Here is a 19,065-nt window from a genome sequence, read left to right on the forward strand (position 1 = left end):
CTCAGATTCTGCCCACAAACATAAGCTCCTTCCACAATCCGAGAACAGCTACATATTTCTGGTAAAATGACCAGCAGGGAAACACTTAGCAGTGCTGCTCTTTATAGTGGCCATTGTCAAGATCCAGAGTCAACGCTCCGAGGGGAACGGGGCCATAAGATATGTAATAGCAGGAGGAAGCAGAAGGCTGAATGGGTGGCATAGTGACCTTTGTGAATTTTGGCAGCACAGACATACATCATGGTTTCAGGTAGGAGAGGGTGAGTGTGTGTGTGTAGCTGAGAGGTTCCATATATATATATAGAGAGAGAGAGAGAGAGAGAGAGAGAGAGAGAGAGCTAAGACTCCTAAATAGCATACAAGGTTCCTCTCTTCCATTGACCAAAAATCAAGAGTCCCCGACAGAAGAGAAAAGTAAATCCTGGATGGAACTGGAGATTTGTGGCTGAGCCCTAGATTGCTATGGACTGTTTAAGCCCCTCTGACTGACTGTGTGTTCTCTCTCCCCCTTTAATACCTGGCTGTATATTGCTCAGACACCATGCACTGGGTAGATATATCTACGTGGCCCGACCCTGGAACACAGATGTGTGCTGGGCAGGAAGATTATTGAACAAAAGTAAGTAATAAAGGCATAGGGCAAAAAGATGTGTTATGGTGTTTCCTTCGAGGCAAAGACAAAGAAGATACTTGGCTGTTTGTTGTGCCAGAGAATCATCCCTGATTGTTTGTGTCACGGTGGCAGATAAGTGCAAAAGAGATAGATGTTCTGTCTCCGAGGCACTGTTCTCATCTGTATAGTATGAATTTATGCCTGCTGGTTGCAAGGCTCATAATTCAGAGACAGTATATGACTGTGATCTGAGCAGAGGAAAGCCAGTGCCTTTATATTTGACGTCGATCTGCTTCATTCACGTTGTCAGTCAGTCTCCGAGAAACGTCCCCTTGTGTTAAAGTCAGTTTACCACCAGCGCATGCTCTGTCGCATGATGGCCACCTTCCATATAAGGGCCACGCCAGGAGATGAAACGGGATGAGGTTCCATGTGGGGAGAGGGCATTGTTTAATCAGACACTCTGTTCGTTATGGTGGACTCGCTGGTGGATGAAGGAAGATTTCCTTCCCTGGTTGCTAGGCTGGGACAGCTCCTTTCCCTAAACATGCCACTCCTAACAGAGGGTCCAAAGCAGCTTCTCTGCAGAAACCGGCCAGGAAGGTTGGGGGGGGGCAGTTTCTTTGGGGTATGCCCAGCACTATGTTCTAAAAATTTAATGCCTCTTTCCTATAGCATTTAGCTGCCACTTACAATTTTAGAGCAACACATGAATTTGTTAATTGCAAAATGGCAATAGTGGCTACCCATCGACTTTAGAAGCCCTGTGCAATAGTTGATTATTCCGTGTTTTAAATATTGGCAGAGGCACACAGAGCACGGGGCAGATGTTCCATGTATGAATTTTTTAAAATCAAAATACACACAGACTGAGCTGAAACAGAGTCTTGGCTGTGAGAGTGGAGGAGATCAAGGAGCCCTAGGGAACTTTTAGTGGAGGAATGGGAAATTGTCTTTTCCATGCTGAGGCCAGGTCTACACTATAAACATATGAAAAATCCACATCCCTGAACGACCTCATTATACTGATCTAAGACCTGGTGTAGACAGCGCTACACCAGCAGGAGAGCTTCTCCCATTGAAGAAGTGGATTAACTATGCCAACAGGAGAAATTCGCCTGTCGGTGTAGTACCATCTTCACTAAAGTGCAGTGCTGTACATGAAGACAAGCCCTGAGTTAGGGCACAATCCTGCTTGCATTGACTTTTGCACTGAAAGAGTGAGCCTTGAAGCCCTACACAAACATATGGTGCTGTGAAAATGTTTGGTAGTAGTCAATGAAAAAATAATTTAAAAAAGCCTGATTTTATGACCTTTGCATTCTCTTATTCCACACGAAATCCCATTGGAATTAATGCAGTTACTTGCAGAGTAAAGCGCCGCTTTACATGAGTAAGGGTGACAGAATCAGAACCATAACAATCAAAATAACTCATTAATGGGCTACCTAAAAGGATTTATATGGAAGATTTATTGGCCATTCTATAGACAGAAAATACAGACATAGGCACACATAGTATACAGTAGCTACATACACCAGAAAAAATTAGACATATTTCAGAACATAAATTAGAAACTTTCCACAAACTGCTGGAAACAAATGAGAGCAAAGAAAGAGAGGTAGAGACAGATAGATAGAAAAAGAGAAAGATCTAAGAAATTCTATTCTGTAGCCTTACTGATAAGAAGCATGTTCTGAAGACAAATTCTTTCAAACTAACAGCATCAGTAGGACCTTCATTCATTCTCCCTATCTAAGCAAGTCTGTTTGGAGCATCACTTTCTCATGTCAGGGTTGTTTGTGCTTTCAGGAATGAAGAAGATTAAAGAATTTCTTCGCCCTGCGTCCCAGCATTCTCCTCCAAACTGGAGAGTTTGTTTATTTTGGTCTGCAAACTTCCCCTAATTTCCCTCAACCCCTGATTGCTTAATTTCATGCTTCTCTGAAACAAGATAATCAACTCAGTTCATCCTCTTACTTTTTTTCCCCCAGCTAATTATTCCACATCCCCACCCATTTGCTGCACCACTTCTCTGAGGAAGTTTTGACTCAGTGTGGGGAATATTGGGTTCAAGGAGGAAATGAGCTTTGCTGCTGTAACTGGACCCTCTGGAGAACAGAGGGGGAAAAAGGCTAAGCCCAGTGACGTTTCATTGATTTCATTTCCCCCCAAAATAGATCAAAGTATTTTCACATTTCTTGGTGCTTCTGCAGTTCAGAGGGACAGTCGCCAGGGGCAAAAAGACAAATGAAAAAGCTCTCCAGGAACTCAGGGGAGTCCCACAGTTCCTTTTCTGCTGGCTTATACTCTTCTTCCATGGGACAGGAACACAGAATGGACCCGGTGCCTTTTGACCAGTCACAACATTCTAACAGCCTCAAACTGCCTCCAACCTGTAGCAAAGTTGTCATTATATGGCCCTAAAGGAGGCAAGCATGACTTTATAGATAGCCCTCACTGAAGAGGAGGAGAAAGATTATTTGTTCGGAGGTAGCACCGGAAGTTTCAGTTAAGTTGGGGCCCCGCTGTGCTAGGCACTGTACAGACATAATAAGTGACCACGTTATCTCCAAGGAGTTTACAGTTTAAGTGACAGGACATAACAGGTGGGCAAGACAAATGAGTGGTCAGAGGGAGGGAGGGAGGACAGAGTAGCAATAGCAAGACAATGTTTTAGAACAGGTGAAATTGTCACCAACTTAATCAAATCATCCAAATAGGGTGCTGTTTAAGTCCTAGAATGGCAGAGGCTTTTTGCTAACATCCTATACACCAGAGAATGCTTAATTATATGGCCTAGCAAATAGTGGACTGGACGGGGACCCAGGAGACCTGAGTTCTATTCCCAGCTTGCCACCGGCCTGCAGAATGACCTTGGGCAAGTCACTTCATTGCTGTGGGCCTCAGTTTCCCCATCTGTAAAATGGGTCTAATGATACTGCCCTCCTTTGTAAAGCGCTTTGAGATCTGTTGATGGAAAGTGCTACTTAAGAGTTAAGTATTATTATAAATTATATGCATTTGACAAGTCAATTCTTACATTAAATACAAGTTCTTTAGTAACTTAATATCCTTTCCCCAGCTATCAGCTCCTTGCAAAGGAGGGGTTAGCATACACGTCATGTACATTGTCTTAGAAGATTGATTTCTCACCTGTAAAAGTGATCTACGGTCTCTCTCCTCTCCTGGACTCCTTAGTCAAAAGGGAAAATGGATCTTTTAAAGATACATGTATCCATCACTATTATTTACATTCTAATATGCGTATGCAGCTCTCTCCGACAGGGGAAATGTAAATCAGATGGACATCATTCCCTGAATGCCCTAAAGAGCTCCATTCCCCCCAAATTAGAATAGAAAATGCTCTTTTAAAATGCACCTTTAATATGTAAAAGCTGCTTTGTCCTGGCTCTAAATAAACCAAACCTGAGCTACATGCCAAATATAGTAGATGAAGGACAGGTGAGATGAGAGTATCTGGCCAAGGAATCAGTCCTAAACAGCTATTTATATTAATGCAAAGAAGGTACAATGTTCTTCCTCTTGATATATGCTGCTGTGGGATGCGGTTTTGTCCCACTAGTGAGAATAAAAACGTACAGTTCATGATAGGCAAAGTCACATGTGTGAGATAAAAAGCTCCAACTATAATATATGTCCCTGCCATGTATTCTCATCAGGATTTTCTTTAGATCTTTGGTTGACAACAAGAAAACACTTACTCAAGGTTAGACACTGCTTTCCGGGCTTCTTAATAACCATTCCCTACCTCCTAGGGGATTGTGCCTCTGAAACAAGCCAAACTCAACTTTAGTTTCTGGCCTTGCAGAGACAAGAACTCATTTTTATGCGTCTTCGTTTTCCACTTAGCCCCGCATGTGAACATACACGTACACAAACGTGCTTGTGTGTCTGAGCATATGTATTACAAGGATGTGGAGAGACACAATTGGTCTGTATCTCTCACCGTCAGAATGTCCTTGACATTGGTCAATCCACATTAAAAACCACATTCATATTGTAACAAACCAGCTAGCGTGAATGTAAATCCCTGCCCTGTCCTACTTGGAACTGCTGCTTTAACTGTCATAGTCCCTAGATGGCTAATAGCTAATGGAGATTCTCCTCCTGCCCAAATGCTTTTGGAGCAGAAGGACAGAAGTTGTAGCCATGTTGGTATTGTGACGTGCAAGTGTTGTGGCATACATTGTACTGACAATTTAGAAGTCACAATTTAGAAGTCACCAAATGCATGAATTTGTTACATACATTAATGTAACATACATTAAAAAAATTAATTTTTCATTCCCAGCTCATCCCACACCACAGGGGATATAGCCAGGATGCAAAAATCACTAGAAACGAGAATGCATTTTTGCCAACCAGTATAGAGGGAAGGCCAGTCCTACAACACACACTGCCAGCTACTTGTGGCTGTGCATGCCAACCCCACCATCAGAAGACAGAGCGTATTGTGCTCGTGAGGGGCTTTAAAGTTTTCCCACAACGTAACCAGAACCTGAACAGATCCACAGCACAGTTTGGCTGTGCGTGTGTGTTGAACTCAGCTTCGTTTCCTTTTTACTAGTTTGTGCATCTCGGAACAGTTCCCTGGGGCAGCATTTCCAATCTCACGTGATCAAAATTCACAAGTCAGACGCCAAAAGATCATGAGATTGGCTTAAAAATTAAGAGATTTTAAAAAAGGATACACGTTGGGTTCATTTGTCTTTTGTTTTATGAGCTTTAGGGGCTCCTTGGGTCACATTTTCAAGCTTTTCTCTCTAACCATCAAGGCTAAAAACATACTTTTATGTAAAAACAAATATTGTGACACTCGTAATAAAAACACTAGACTTGGCAACGCTGGTCATAATTTTGTCATAAGGAGCTGCTTACAGATGTTACATTGGCACAGACTTACTTATGAGGCACGGGTCGCGGATATAATCATGTTTCATCCTCAGAAGCATCAGGTTAAGGAGAGTACCCCCTCTGCAACCCTCCCACCCAGTCCTCATCAACCTATGATTTAGCTCATCTGACTGAAAGTGGCCTTCACTGGCTTTTTCTTCACAAAAGCATAGGCCTGTCCCAATAGGCCTCGCAATAAATTTACAGTGTCAAAATAGTGTATCACTGAGTGAAGATGATATCTGTCCCATGCCCTGAACTGAAGAGCTCAGTCAAAGAATGTGTGATCCCCTGCCACTGATACCATGTCCCCAATGGAAAAGAGAGCAGAGATTAAAAAACAACACGTTGTACACACACAAACCCCAAGCCTCCTACATAACAATGCCGGTGTCAGCCTCTGGCTCTGCTAATCCAAGTGGTAGCCTCTGCTATCCAAGGAAATATCGTTCAAAGGTTTATCATTTCAACAAATTAAGCAACCAACCTGGGTAAAGGTTTACGTCAATATAAACCATTGTTGGAAAGAGAGCGTGAACTTCCCATTGATAGTAAACCAGAGAGACAGTATGTGATCTGGGCAATACTTTTAGCTAGATTTTCTTTGTGTTTTGATTTCAACCCTTGAGTTCCCGTTTATAGCCAGTGCCTGCTGATCTTGATTTCAATGGCCTCCTCACCTGGAGAGCTGTACTCGTAGGGTGCAATTTACTCCTGCATAGAGGCCCAGCACAAGACCCACGCTCACTCACGAGGGGTCTCCACTTGCACTCTCAAAAGAAAACTTAAGTGGGACTTACATAGTGCTTAGGCCTTGTGCTTGCCCCATCCTCCCCGCCCCCCCTTCATGGGGCAGGGGCATGAATTACACCCACAGAATCTAATATTTGCTATACCACTTCTGCATCAAGCCTGGCTTTTTTTTTGTGTGTGTGCTTGTGTGTGTCTCTTGGCTAATACCAGATGCTTCAGTCGAGCACAATCTTTCCCCTCCATACAATGCACCCTTGCAATTGTGCAGTGCTGTACAAGGAAGGAAAATTCTTCTGCCTGTTACGCCCACACACCAAAATCTTACGCTGGAACCTGAAGTTAGATTGCTGCCATCTGACAATTCCCAAAGCCAGGTGCTGGAGTGAGTCAAAGCTCCGTTGCATAGATGGCCAAGGATTCCAATGTAACTGCGATTTCTTTTCTTTGGCGCATATCTGTACTGCAGCCTTAGAAGTGGCAGTGGGAGGTAACTTGGAATTACTCTCACCACGGGAGGATATCAGCCCATGAGAGTCTTTAATGTTTGCTTTTAAAAACAGTTTAATATGGGAGCTATCTTGAGCCAGCTTCCCTTAACTGTGATTTAGACAAACACCCTTGGAACAGTTAAGCATTCACCATTATTCCCAACTATTCTCAATACACTGAGAAGTGGCCTTTATGGACCATGTGACAAAGCATATTCTAGGTTCATTCTCCCTCTCAAGCTATCTGTAAAAATGTTTCCCTAAGATGCGTGCAACAGATATTGCTTTATACCGACATCTAAGGTCTTAAAATTGACTTGGCTTCACATTTCAACCATTCCAAAAAACAAAGCTTAATCAGGCAGCTAAAACACCAGTGATAAAGTATTCTTGGGATCGTTTTCCTTCTAGGCTGCTGCTTTTTGACACATCCCCTGGTTCAGCAGTAGCAGCTCCTCTACATTATATAAAGAAAAGCATTAGAAATAAACCATTAATTCTTGACCAAAGACTGAAAGGGCTTCCATGATGTCTCAATGGACAAGGGAGGATTAAAATGGGAATTAGACGTCCCAGCCTAGACTAATCCAATCCCTTCTCAATTCTTTCCTATGAGCAGAATATAGACGTCACCGATCAGAAAACGTTCTGGGTTCAGTCGTGGTTTCAGCCAGGGGAAGTGTGGTTGAACTGCCCCAGAGCAGACCAGAGTTACCATATGCCATCTAGGCTCCCCACTGCTGTGCAGAAAAAGTGCCCGCACCTGGCCTAGCATCCCCTGACATGCTGGAGGAATCATGCTATCCAGCATGGTGGGGGTGTAGAGTCTGCTATCCAAAGCAGGCAGGGGAACTATCAGCCCAGGTTTTACCCACTTAGGGTGACCAGATGTCCCGATTTTATAGGGACAGTCCCAATTTTGGGGTCTTTTTCTTATATAGGCTCCTATTATTCCCCGACCCCATCCCGATTTTTCACATTTGCAGTCTGGTCACCCTATACCCACTTCCCAGCCCTATGCCCTATACTCACTTCCCGGTGCATCCTGCCCATTTGCATAATGGGGGTGAGATGTATCAACCCCATAGAGATTCTCTTCCCCACCTAGTTACCTGTGCTCCATATAGCTCATTACTTCCTGGGGCTGTTGTGGATGGTGGATGACAATTTGCCTCTTTTATTACTCTCTCTCTCTCAGTATTATTCAACCTGTTTTGTTAGTCAGTGATGTTAGTTGACAAGATTTGGTATCCCAGGAACAAGAAAGCTTGGTGGCTAACAATTGGCAACTTAGGCCAACAAAGCACAATTGACCGCACACCATCAAAGCTGTCTTGAGGCTGGCTTTGAGACAACCCTGGTCCTGGCGACTGTAGCAGCCGGACTGGACAAGCCACAGAACAGAAGGAGAGAGGAGTGCACATTCATTCACAATGAAGCATTTACTTCTCATACAACCCAGCCAACTGGGATAATAAAAAAGAGCCACCACATTATATATTTCAATCAGGAAATAATTCTGCTCTTGGAACACAGGTCCCCCTATTATTACGCCGATTCGCTGGCTGTAAATGACTTGGGATATTTGGAAGGAAAAACAATTTGCTCCCACTATTTACTTCTGCCTCCTGTTCTCAACCCAGAGATCGCACAAATGTTTTTCCGCACCTCGGCTGTGAAAGAGACACTTTCATCACGGAGGAGTAAATCACCATAACAGGGAAATAATCCTTCCCCTGAAATGTTTTATTTATTTATTTTTGCTTCACAGAAGTCTACATAAAAGTTCATAAATTGTGGCGATGGCTGCTGTTTGGTTAGCAGTTCAGACTCCAAATGAACCCCTCCTTCCCCTTTTTGATATTGTGTCTTGACAAGGGACTGTTGGAGCAGGGATGTAAGGCACTCTGGCACGAGTATGCCTTTTCCCCCTTTAAATCTAACTCAGGTAATGAAAACGCACAAGAAAATAGTGGGGTGCATCTGGGAGTAGTAGAAAACAGTTAGATCTTCATAGAGCCATAAAGAAGTAAACAGTAGGCTGCTATGAAGATCTATGGGGCCCCGCAGTGCCATTGTCTTCAAAAGGAATTAAAAACAAATTGCTGAGGGCCAGCACATAATTTAGAGACTCACGGCAATTTTATGACTTGCTAATGTTCCTAATTACATGCCCGTGAAAGGCTTAATTAATTGGGGGATGTAGCAAAAAGTGGAGCCTGTGTTTGTTATCATGGTTCCACTGCATTGATTTTAGTGCCTATGGAGAATTTAGGGCCTCTTTATTTGCACAAAGAAAATGCAAGTCTCTCGAAAAAATGCACATTAAGATCAACCCCTCGCTGCTATCTAATATACTTTCCTCTACTTAACCAAAGCGCTTGTAATCATATTTTGTAAATGTTGGTGCCGTTAATTGCATTGTGAGGGAAAATAGGTTCCGCTCGACTGGTCGTGGAGAATTTTATAAAGTTCTTTCCCTGCTCCCAAATCCGAGGACTCTCTGAGAGAAACTCATCAGGAAGTTCATGTGGCAGGATGATCTGGTGCTGCCGAGCATGATTTAGGAAACAGGAGAGCTCCCTCCACTTTCTCCTCCTGTTAGCATCTCTCTCACACTCTCCAAGAGGGTTTGGAAGGACTCAGGGATAGAAAGCGAGTAAAGGCTTTGGCACATCCCATAGGGACTCTCTGCCAAGGAGGCTTTCCAGTCCACGGTCTTGAGAGTGCCAATTGTGTTTTATGCGCATGCTCACAACCGGAGTATTATTTTGTTGTTCCCAAAAGCGTGGTCGGTGCTTCACAGAAGACAGAGAAAGGCATGGCCTCTGCCCCAGCACGCTTAAACAGGACACCACATGGGAAGGTGACCAAAAGTAGGGGGTGGGGAACCAACTTCACTAACTTTATAACAGAACTTGGTTTTAGATGGATAGAAATCTGCCCAACACACTGAAGAGCAGGGCTGTTTGACTCCAGGGTTTTGGTTGGAGTTATTATAGTGAAAGGGCATTTCAGCTGAGAAATATGGATCCCAAGTTCAACCCCCTTCCCTCAAGCCATCGGAGATCTATGGGTGAAAACTGCAAAGTACCACATCCCTACAGTGGAAATAAAAATCTGTCCTGGCATTACTGATGAGCAAGAAAATTACAAGAAAAATCCATTTGGACCAACGGAACATCACAGCCCTTTTCCAGCTCTACCGGAGCTCATTCCCAACACAGACATCATTTTAATCCTTTTACTGCCAGAACACTACTGAGGCACCCTTTCTGCCCAGAAGCTGTTTTATTGACAGGACATGGCAACAGCTGGACATTCCACTAAGGAGATGGCTCAGTAAAAGTGACTTGAAGGGATCCAGTCTCCAGCCAGCTAGCTCCGAATGTTGCTAAAGGTTAAGTATCTCAGGTAAAGGACCTGAATTAATTCAGTGCAATGCATCTGGGTGGGCACCATCAGAACCCAAGTGCCCCACTTCACCGGAGGAGTGACAGCCATCTTCCTGTATGTATCTAAAAGGCGCAACTCGGACGTGTTATCAGCTTGTAGCTGACCAGCTCGGCTCACCAGCTAAATGACCACGAAGTCCAGTATCCATGCAGCAGTAAGGAGAGACTCGTACATAAGTACAATGGCACAATACGAATAATAAATAGCAACGATCATATTCCTTAAGTATGGAGCCTTCTAATAGAGATTTGTACTTGAGTTGTCATTCCTTGGCAGAGAAATAATGGATTTAAGGTCCAGATAATTTGATACACACACACACACACACACACACACACCCACCCTCCTCCAAAAAATAAATTAAGGCAGGACAAAGATCTTTTCCAAGTTCTTACGCTAAGTGCATAAATAAAGTAAAGAAAATCAGTTCTCTGAGCTTTTGACCGGTGCACGAGATACTGTTTCCAAGGGGTGTTAGATATGGCATGCAAAAACAATCATGAAACATTTAAAAGCAACTTGGGAAAGGAAAATGCATTGGAAGGGAGGAGGGCTGTTTTCAAGTGAACTTCACATCTTCCTTAAAATGCTTTTCTCCTTTTCTTGGCGTGAGTGTCTCTATGGATTTCTGCACTCAGGAGCTCCAATGAGTTGGTAAGAGTGGTGCACTTATGCGGGAAGCTGTGATGGCCACTGATCTGAAGGAAACACCCACTGGGGGGGATTGGTAATTTACGCTCTCAAAGACCAAGGGATCTGCTGCCCGAGCATAAACTGCAAACTGTGTCAAATTAGGTGGTGCTGGGTTTGTCACACTAGATGGCCATACAGTAGGGAATGAGTTTGAATTACAAGAATCATTTCATGTAGGGGAGAAAGTTAGAGCTTGATTCCATATGTTTAAGCCTAGTGCTTTTAATCTACTAAATCATTAATCTTCTTCCTTTCTGCCTCTCCTCCCCCATTTTTCTTAAAGGGGTGAGTTCTCTCTCTCCCTCTCAGGCATACACACACTCACACTCTCAAACTTCCACACAACCACCTTAGACTTGGCTGGGATAAAGAAACTATACAACCACAGAGTGAGCAGACATTCACCTTCTCCTGAACCTGGACAGTACACACTGTGTTGTAAGATCAATTTTATTGTGTGCATGTGTGTTTGTAACACATACTGTTGACAAAGTGTGGGGGGGGTTATTACCAACCAGCAATCATTTCATATAATACCACAATTAAAGTAGAAGGACTTGATATCCTGAGACACCAGCCCCTTCTCAACCAGCACTGAGGACAGACAGAGGATCTCAGTCCCCAAGACTGTGCATCTGGCACTTTCACAAGCACCAAACGCAGTCTAAAAATAAATATTACATAAAACTGAAGTAAAAAAAAACCCCTATGTATACACACACCTGACTGTGTGTGACTATACCTTCCATATACTCCATCTAGCTTAGTTACTTCTAATGTATCATCACCTGGCTATCCCAGAGCCGAGGCGTAGCGGTAACTATGAAAAATTGGACATGCAACTGGACCATATGCAGTAGTTAAACTGTTCAGTTGTTTTTTCTTATTTTAAGTATGTGGTATATTGTAAAGGTAATGAGAGGAGTGGAATAAACATGCATTTGTAATGGTGTCTCTTGCACACCATCTTATAGACACTTGTCTATATGGAAAATCATTAATATGGAGGAATAGAGAAACATTTTGAGGTTCAACACATGCAGTCGTTGAAGTCTCAACACACCATTGGCTGCCTCAGTGTTGTAGTGAAATGGCTAACATTGACAGGAGGGGGTTCAGTGCTTTTTTGCTATCTACTGCTAACAGCAAAAGAAGATTCTTCTTTAGCTCAAATGATAGGGGATTGTGTGTCTGGAGCAGGGGATATGAGAGTTCTATCCCCACTGCAGCCATAAAGTTCCAAGACAACTGAAGTGCCAGGTTACCATATTGCTAGGAACAAGCACAAGAAGTCATGTGATTGAAAGCTGTTCAGGGCTGGGAATGTCTTTCTTTTGTGCATGCGCAGTGCCTAGCACAATGTTAGATAATGAAGGTGTGATCCGTTTTCCAAAATAAAGTGGCACTTAAATGACTTGACACTGTCCCTTGACCTGTAATTTAAGTCCCAAATTTAGGCTGCATTAACAAATAGGGAGGAGGCTAGTTTATAGCACTTAATTCAAAAGGAGATGTTTTGATTGTTTTCTAAAAGGATGGAAAAACATTTTTTAAAAGCAAAATGTCAACATTTCCTTGTGGTGCTGGAAACCGAAACACAATGTGCCAAGCAAGAGAAGGAGGTCAAGTGAAAGGAACTGACCAGCTCACTTGCCTTATTCTTACTTATTGGTATTCTGGTATCACCTAAAGGACCCAGGTGGGCATCAGGCCCCATTGTGCTAGGCACACACATGAAAAGAAAGACAGGCCCCCTGCCCCCTGCCCCGCCCCGTTACCTCAGTTTATGACAAGAGACAAAAAGCAAACTGTGACTGAGCTTGGTGTAACCGCACTTGAGCTGCGCAGCCTTTCCCTGCTAAGCGGAATGAAATGCAGTAAGCAAACAGCGTAAATGGTGAAAAGAAAAGTTCTGTTTCGAAGTCCTTTCTGTTTGAGTCACGTAAGGAATTTCAGCTCAGATGGGGGGAAGGATTTTTTATTTGAAATAGCATTTTTAATCCTCACAGTGTTGTTAAATCCAGCACTGTGTATTATTTTGGCATGAGGAGGAAGCATAAGCATCGATTCTTGCCCCATTGCACGTGAGTCTATCCTGCAGCCGGCTTTAGGTCTTACTGCAATGCCACAAATGGGGGAAAAAAGTGAGCCAGGTTTGACTTGTGCTCCTAAGAGGAGGAAACGTCTCTCGAAATATAGTTGCTTCTTTAATGATAAGACCATTGACAGGAACATGAATGTCATGAATACTTTGATCTCTAGGCTCAGAAGCTTCAACCACAATTATGAGTCAAGAGGGGTGAACATGGGCAGCAGCTAAAGGAACACCCTAGAGAGTGATGCAGTAATTAGAGACAAAACCCAGCACATCTCTGCCTACACCACTCGCCTGAACCAGGGAGGGGGTGAGCGTGGCAGGAAAAAAGCCATATCCTTCAGAGAAACATAAAAACCAACACGACTTTATACATTTCAAAGCAAAAATCTTCAAAGATAGGTAAAATGCTAATTCCGCTAATGTAGGTTTTTATGTATATGCTCTGAAAAGGTAAAGCAAATTAATCACCAGCTTTACCCCCTAATATATATCTGTGGTACAAATATATTACAGCATGTCAGATCTAAGGAGATATATCTGAACAGCGGTTGTTAAAAGAGCGTTTCCCTTTTCATGCTCTAATACAGTTATTTTGATCTTTCAGTCTTCATATTTTTTGTTCTCATCAAAGGAATGATGGCGCTAGAGATTAGGATGTTATTTATTTCCCTCTCACTGTCCTACCGGTGTTAATCACTTCTAGTGTCAACAGCTGCACAAGTCTGGCTGCTGCCAGAGAATACACCTTGCAATGCTCTTGGAACGGACTAGAGAAGCATTGCTGAACTTCCCTGCTGGTCAGAGCAGTTCCTGCTGATAACCCAAGACAAACATTTCTTGTTTTAGGTTAGGATGACCTCTCCCTCCCCGTCTCCCCCCAGAAAAACCCTGGACTACAATACACTAGGGGAAATCTTATGCAAATTAACAGCAACAAGTTGCAAGAGACCTCGATGAAGTACATCTAGGTCAATTGCTTAATTTGTTGAAATGATAAACCATCTGTCCCAGATTGTCCCACAAAGGTACCTGCTGGATTAAAATCCTGCTATAGGATGGAAAAAGACACCTGAGCTATACCCAGCTTGATTCCACACATCAAAGCAAATGGCTTAGAAGACACAGACAAAGGTGGGAAATGCCATGCTGCTGGGAAAATACACAACTAAACTCCATGCCCCTCTCCCACAAGGGAACCTACTCAACTGAAACGCCCAGGCTACAGTTGAGGAGATTAATGATGCTAGTTTTTCTGCATTCCATTACACACACTGTGGTAGGGCCCAGAAAACTTTAGATTGGCTCGAAAACGTTGAGCTTTGCCCCATCAAGATCATCCCAGGGGTCCCGGCAGGCAACAGCACTTATGCATTTGGCATTAGATGATACCTCCAAAGTTTCTTCTGAGAACTGAGTAGCATTGGGAACCAAGCCAATTAGGAGAGGTGACATTGCCTAGCAGTTAGAGCACATAACATGGCATTGGGACTCCTAAGTTCTGTTCCTGGCTCTTCAACTGTGTGACATTCAGTAAGTCACTTAGGCCTGGTCCAAACTTAAAAGTTTTGTCAGCAAACCTACATCGGTTGAGTGTGAAAAATCAGCTATGCTGACAAAAGCCATAATGTAGACGCAGTTATATCAGCAAAAAACGGGTTTAGTTTATTTCACTCAGGGAACTGCTATATGCAGTATCTCCCTGAGGAGGGTTTCCCGGTACAGCTATACCGGCAAACCCTTTGAAGCACAAACAAGGCCTTAGGCCTTTCGAAATGCAGTCATCATGGAGAGGTTCCTTCATTTGGAAGGAAGGTGCTATAGCATATTAATTCTTCTTCTCGCCAACAGGACTGCATCCTGGGACAGTCCCAAAACCTGTGTGGGGAGACCCACATCTCCAGCCCCTGTCTGTTTCGTCAAGGCCTGTGCACGGTTATCTACTTGGGGACCAGTGTGAACAACATATAATTTTTCTGTTGAATCAGCCTTAAACATAGTAGAGTTTTTAATGTTTTGCAAAGCACTTCCCCTGTTGGCTAGGGCGGGTTCAAGGATCAACACAAACCTTTGTTTCAGGGCTGGAACAGGCAATCTAAATTAGGGAGGGTCTAATTCCTAGCTGACGGAAGCCGCATTGTTGCTCTCCTTTTTCCTCCCTGTCTCATTTGTTTTTTGTCCTTTTTTGCTGGTTAGTTCTCCCCTTTTGGGGGGTGGGGGAAATCAAAATATAAACGCATAAATAAATACACAAATCTGTGATATACAAGTACAAAGCAGTAGTACAAACGACCTACTTATCTATAATTAACTCACAAATAAGATTTTAGCAGGTGGGAAATGAAACCCAAGATAGAGTGACTTATACTTCAGATCCAGTCCAAACACTGTGATGTTCATGTTCCATTTTATGTAGGTGCTGTGATCAGCTGATGTTAACTATACATTCATTTATATAGGCTCCAATTCAGCCCAGCAGGTAAGTATACAATTACGTTCATTCCTATTTAGCAAAGCACTTGAGCAGCTGCTTAGCTTTAAGCATATGCTTCAGCCCCATCAAGGTTAATGGGGATAAGCACATGCTTAAGTGCTTTGCCGAACAGAGATGGATTGATGAATCAGGGCCTCATACCATATAAAGAAAAAAAAATGCTCATCTCAAACTCTAGTCGTCCTTAACTATAATTTAAAAGCAAAAATCACCGAGACAACAAAATCAGCAACCATTTCTAGTGTATACTGCAGAAGCCAATTAGGTTATGCAGCAAAAAGGGAAAAAATGAGGAAGACTACCCCATCCTTTCTAAAGATGGCCTTTCAAGCACCATCCCAATCCTTCAAAAATCTCCCAGGAAAAGAAATGGGCCGGCCATGATTTTATAATGAACGGTTACTATTTGGGGATTTTAAACAAAATAACGATGCAGATAACAATAAGAGGTTTCCCCAAAGCAAACGGATCTTTTAAAGGTCACAACTAGTGTATGGAAAGTTCACATATATTGATGATGATAAAATGAAGAGTAAAAAAAAGATATAGTCATATTCATTACTGTCAATCAATCTATTTGTAAAACAACCAATAGACAAAAGTATACACCAAGTAGGACTCAAAACAGTTTGATGGTAACTTGCTTCTACCTAATATTATACAAAAGTTACTTGCTTAGCCCCCGATTCAACAGAGCATTCTTTGTGCTGAACTTTACACATGTGAGTAGTCTCACTAAAGTCAAGACTGTAGGTGATGTAATCAGCTTTCCCAACCACGCCTTTATTTAGGTTGTGTATAGACTAGAAAAGGACCCATTCCACACGCTAGGTGTCCTTGATAATCTAAAAGCTCAGCATACATGAAGATTAAACCCAGCTGTCATCACTATATATAAAAATTGAGGTCTACCATCTTAACTCTGAAATAAAAAAAACCTGCCACAGAAAAGTTCCACATAGCTAGCAAAACATCATTGTCCAGACAAGCCCAGTGTGTCTGAAACGTGTAAGTATGCATAAACATGGGCTTATGGAAAACAGAGCCCGTCAAACTAACTTGATATCTTTTTCTGATGAGATTACAAGTTTGGTTGATAAAGGTAATAGTGTTGATCTAATATATTTAGACTCCTGCAAGGCATAGGACTTGGTGCCACACAACATTTTGATTAAAAAGCTAGAAATATATAATATTAACATGGTGCCCATTAAATGGATGGAAAGCGGATGGATAAATAAGTCTCAAAATGTAGTTACAAATGGGGAACCATCATTTGAGCAGATGCGTTTCTAGTGGGATCCAACAGGGATCTGGTCTTGGCCCTATGCTATTTAGCATTTTTTAAATCGTTGCTGATAAAGTTTGAGGTGATATAAAAATTGAGGGAGTGGTAAATAATGAAGGGGACAGGATGATCTGGATCGCTTGGTAGGTTGGCTGCAAGCAAACAATGTGCATTTTAATGCCACTGAATGTACACATATCATCGAGGAACAAAGAATGTTGGCCATACTTACAGGATGGGGGACTCTATCCCGGGAAGCAGTGACTATGATAAAGATTTGAGGGTTGTGGTGGACAATCAGCTGAATGTGAGCTCCCAGCATGACACTGTGGACAAAAGGGACGACTGCAATCTTTGGATGCATAAACAAGGGCACCTTGAGCAAGTGTAGAGAGGTCATTTTAGCACTAGTGCAACTGCTGCTGCAATCCTGTGTCCAGTTCTGGTGCCCACAATTCAAGAAGAATGTTGATAAATTGGAGAGGGTTCAGAGAAGAGCCATGAGGATGATTAAAAGATTAGAAAGCATGCCCTATAGTAATAGACTCAAGGAGTTCAATCTATTTTAATTAACAAAGAGAAGGTTAAGGGGTGACTTGATTACCGTCGGTAAGAACCCGCATGGGGAACAAATATTTGATAATGGGCTCTTCAATCTAGCAGAGAAAGGCAGAACAGAACTCGTGGCTGGAACCTAAAACTAGACAAATTCAGACTGGAAATAAGGTGTACATTTTTAAACACAGAGTAATGAACCACTGAAACAATTTATCAAGTGTCATGCTGGATTCTCCATCGCCGGAAATTTTAAAATCAAGGTTGCATGTTTTTCTAAAAATAAGCCATAGGAATTTGTGTGTGTGGAAGGTCTCTGGCCTGTGTTATACAGGAGGTCTAGGGTGACCAGACAGCAAGTGTGAAAAATCGGGATGGGGGTGGGGAGGGTAATAGGAGCCTATACAAGAAAAAGACCCAAAAATCAGGACTGTCCCTATAAAATCAGGACAGTTGGTCACCCTAGGAGGTCAGACTAGAAGATCACAGTGGTCCCTTCTGGCATTGGAATCTATGAAATCTATGAAAGTAACACACCAGGCTGTGTGTGACTCTAGGGCAGGTATAGGCTGGTCTGAACCTGTAAAGTCACTATTTCAAAATAATGTTTTAAAAGACTACATTAGCTCCCAAACTAAGGAACATGTCAGACCTGTGGAATAGACTAAGAGGGACTGCTAGTAATGTATACAGGTGCACCGATAATTATTTGAAGGAGCATTTCCAGCATAACAAATCCCAAAGAGACAAGAAATAGGAAAAGACCGCAGGATATAATGTCTTTGAAAAAGGTTATACCAGTGACATTGGCTATCAGTCGCATTGTGTTCCTTGCCTTAAAATGCTGACGCTTACATGTTTGATGGTAACTACACGGCATAGAGGCACCTTTGCTTTCACATCAGATCTGCTGACATGAACAAGAGCTGATTCAGATGGGCATCCTTGCCTATTTCCATAAAATGATTGGCAGGATGCCTACTGTTAGTCAGGTGGTCGCAGCGCTGATACATGGCATCTTGATAAAAAAAAAACAACTTTGCTACACTTTTAGCAAAAGAAAAAAAAAGGCAGCATATTCTTTTTCTTTTTTAAATTACTTGACTTCTGACAGATGAGATGTCTCATTTCTAACAATCAGATTCATCTTATGATTTTGACCATTTAGGATCCACTCCAAGAACAAGAGGGGTTTTTCCTTTTCAGCCCTAGCTCAGCTGAAACTGTCCTCAGATTTCTCTGGGAAAACCATAGCCATGGTTTGCAGGAAGACAACTCACAGTAAAACAAAACTGAAATTCAATATCAATTCTGAGACATACAGGCCTGATCCACAAAGCCAGTTTCTGCCTGCAATTTAAACTTCAACAAATGCATATTTCTAAAAAAAAAAAAAAAAAAGCACAGATCACTTACTGCTGAATTCCAGCTAATCCATCAGTAGATCACTGCCTGAAAAAAAGAAAAAAATCTCATTTCAAGCCCTGATAATATTTCGTTCAGCTTTTGTAGCTTTTTAGGAACTTAATTCCAGGCATTTTTCTTAACATAAGGTTTAAAGACTCCTTCAAAGATGAATTTTCTTTTATATCTGTATGGTATAATGGGAGCTTTTTCCCTCTTCCAAAACGCTGTTTAATTTCTCCCCCCCTCCCACCTCTTGGTTTTTTTTAAATCCTGCAAATATCTTGTGAGTTGGGAGGCCCAGGCAGG

General features: G+C 42.4%; 1 protein-coding gene across 1 annotated transcript in view; it reads right to left on the reverse strand.

Moving 5' to 3' along the window:
- The window catches only part of LHX1 (LIM homeobox 1), a 151,650-nt gene extending 132,861 nt beyond the window's left edge, over positions 1 to 18,789 (reverse strand). Inside the window, exon 1 of the mRNA XM_039508521.1 lies at positions 18,769 to 18,789. The gene's annotated coding sequence lies outside the window, so the exon portion shown is untranslated. The remainder of the gene's footprint in view (positions 1 to 18,768) is intronic.
- Between the last annotated feature and the right edge of the window lie 276 nt (positions 18,790 to 19,065).

This window comes from Mauremys reevesii, linkage group 20 (assembly GCF_016161935.1).
Source record: "Mauremys reevesii isolate NIE-2019 linkage group 20, ASM1616193v1, whole genome shotgun sequence".
Taxonomy (NCBI): Eukaryota; Metazoa; Chordata; order Testudines; family Geoemydidae; genus Mauremys; species Mauremys reevesii.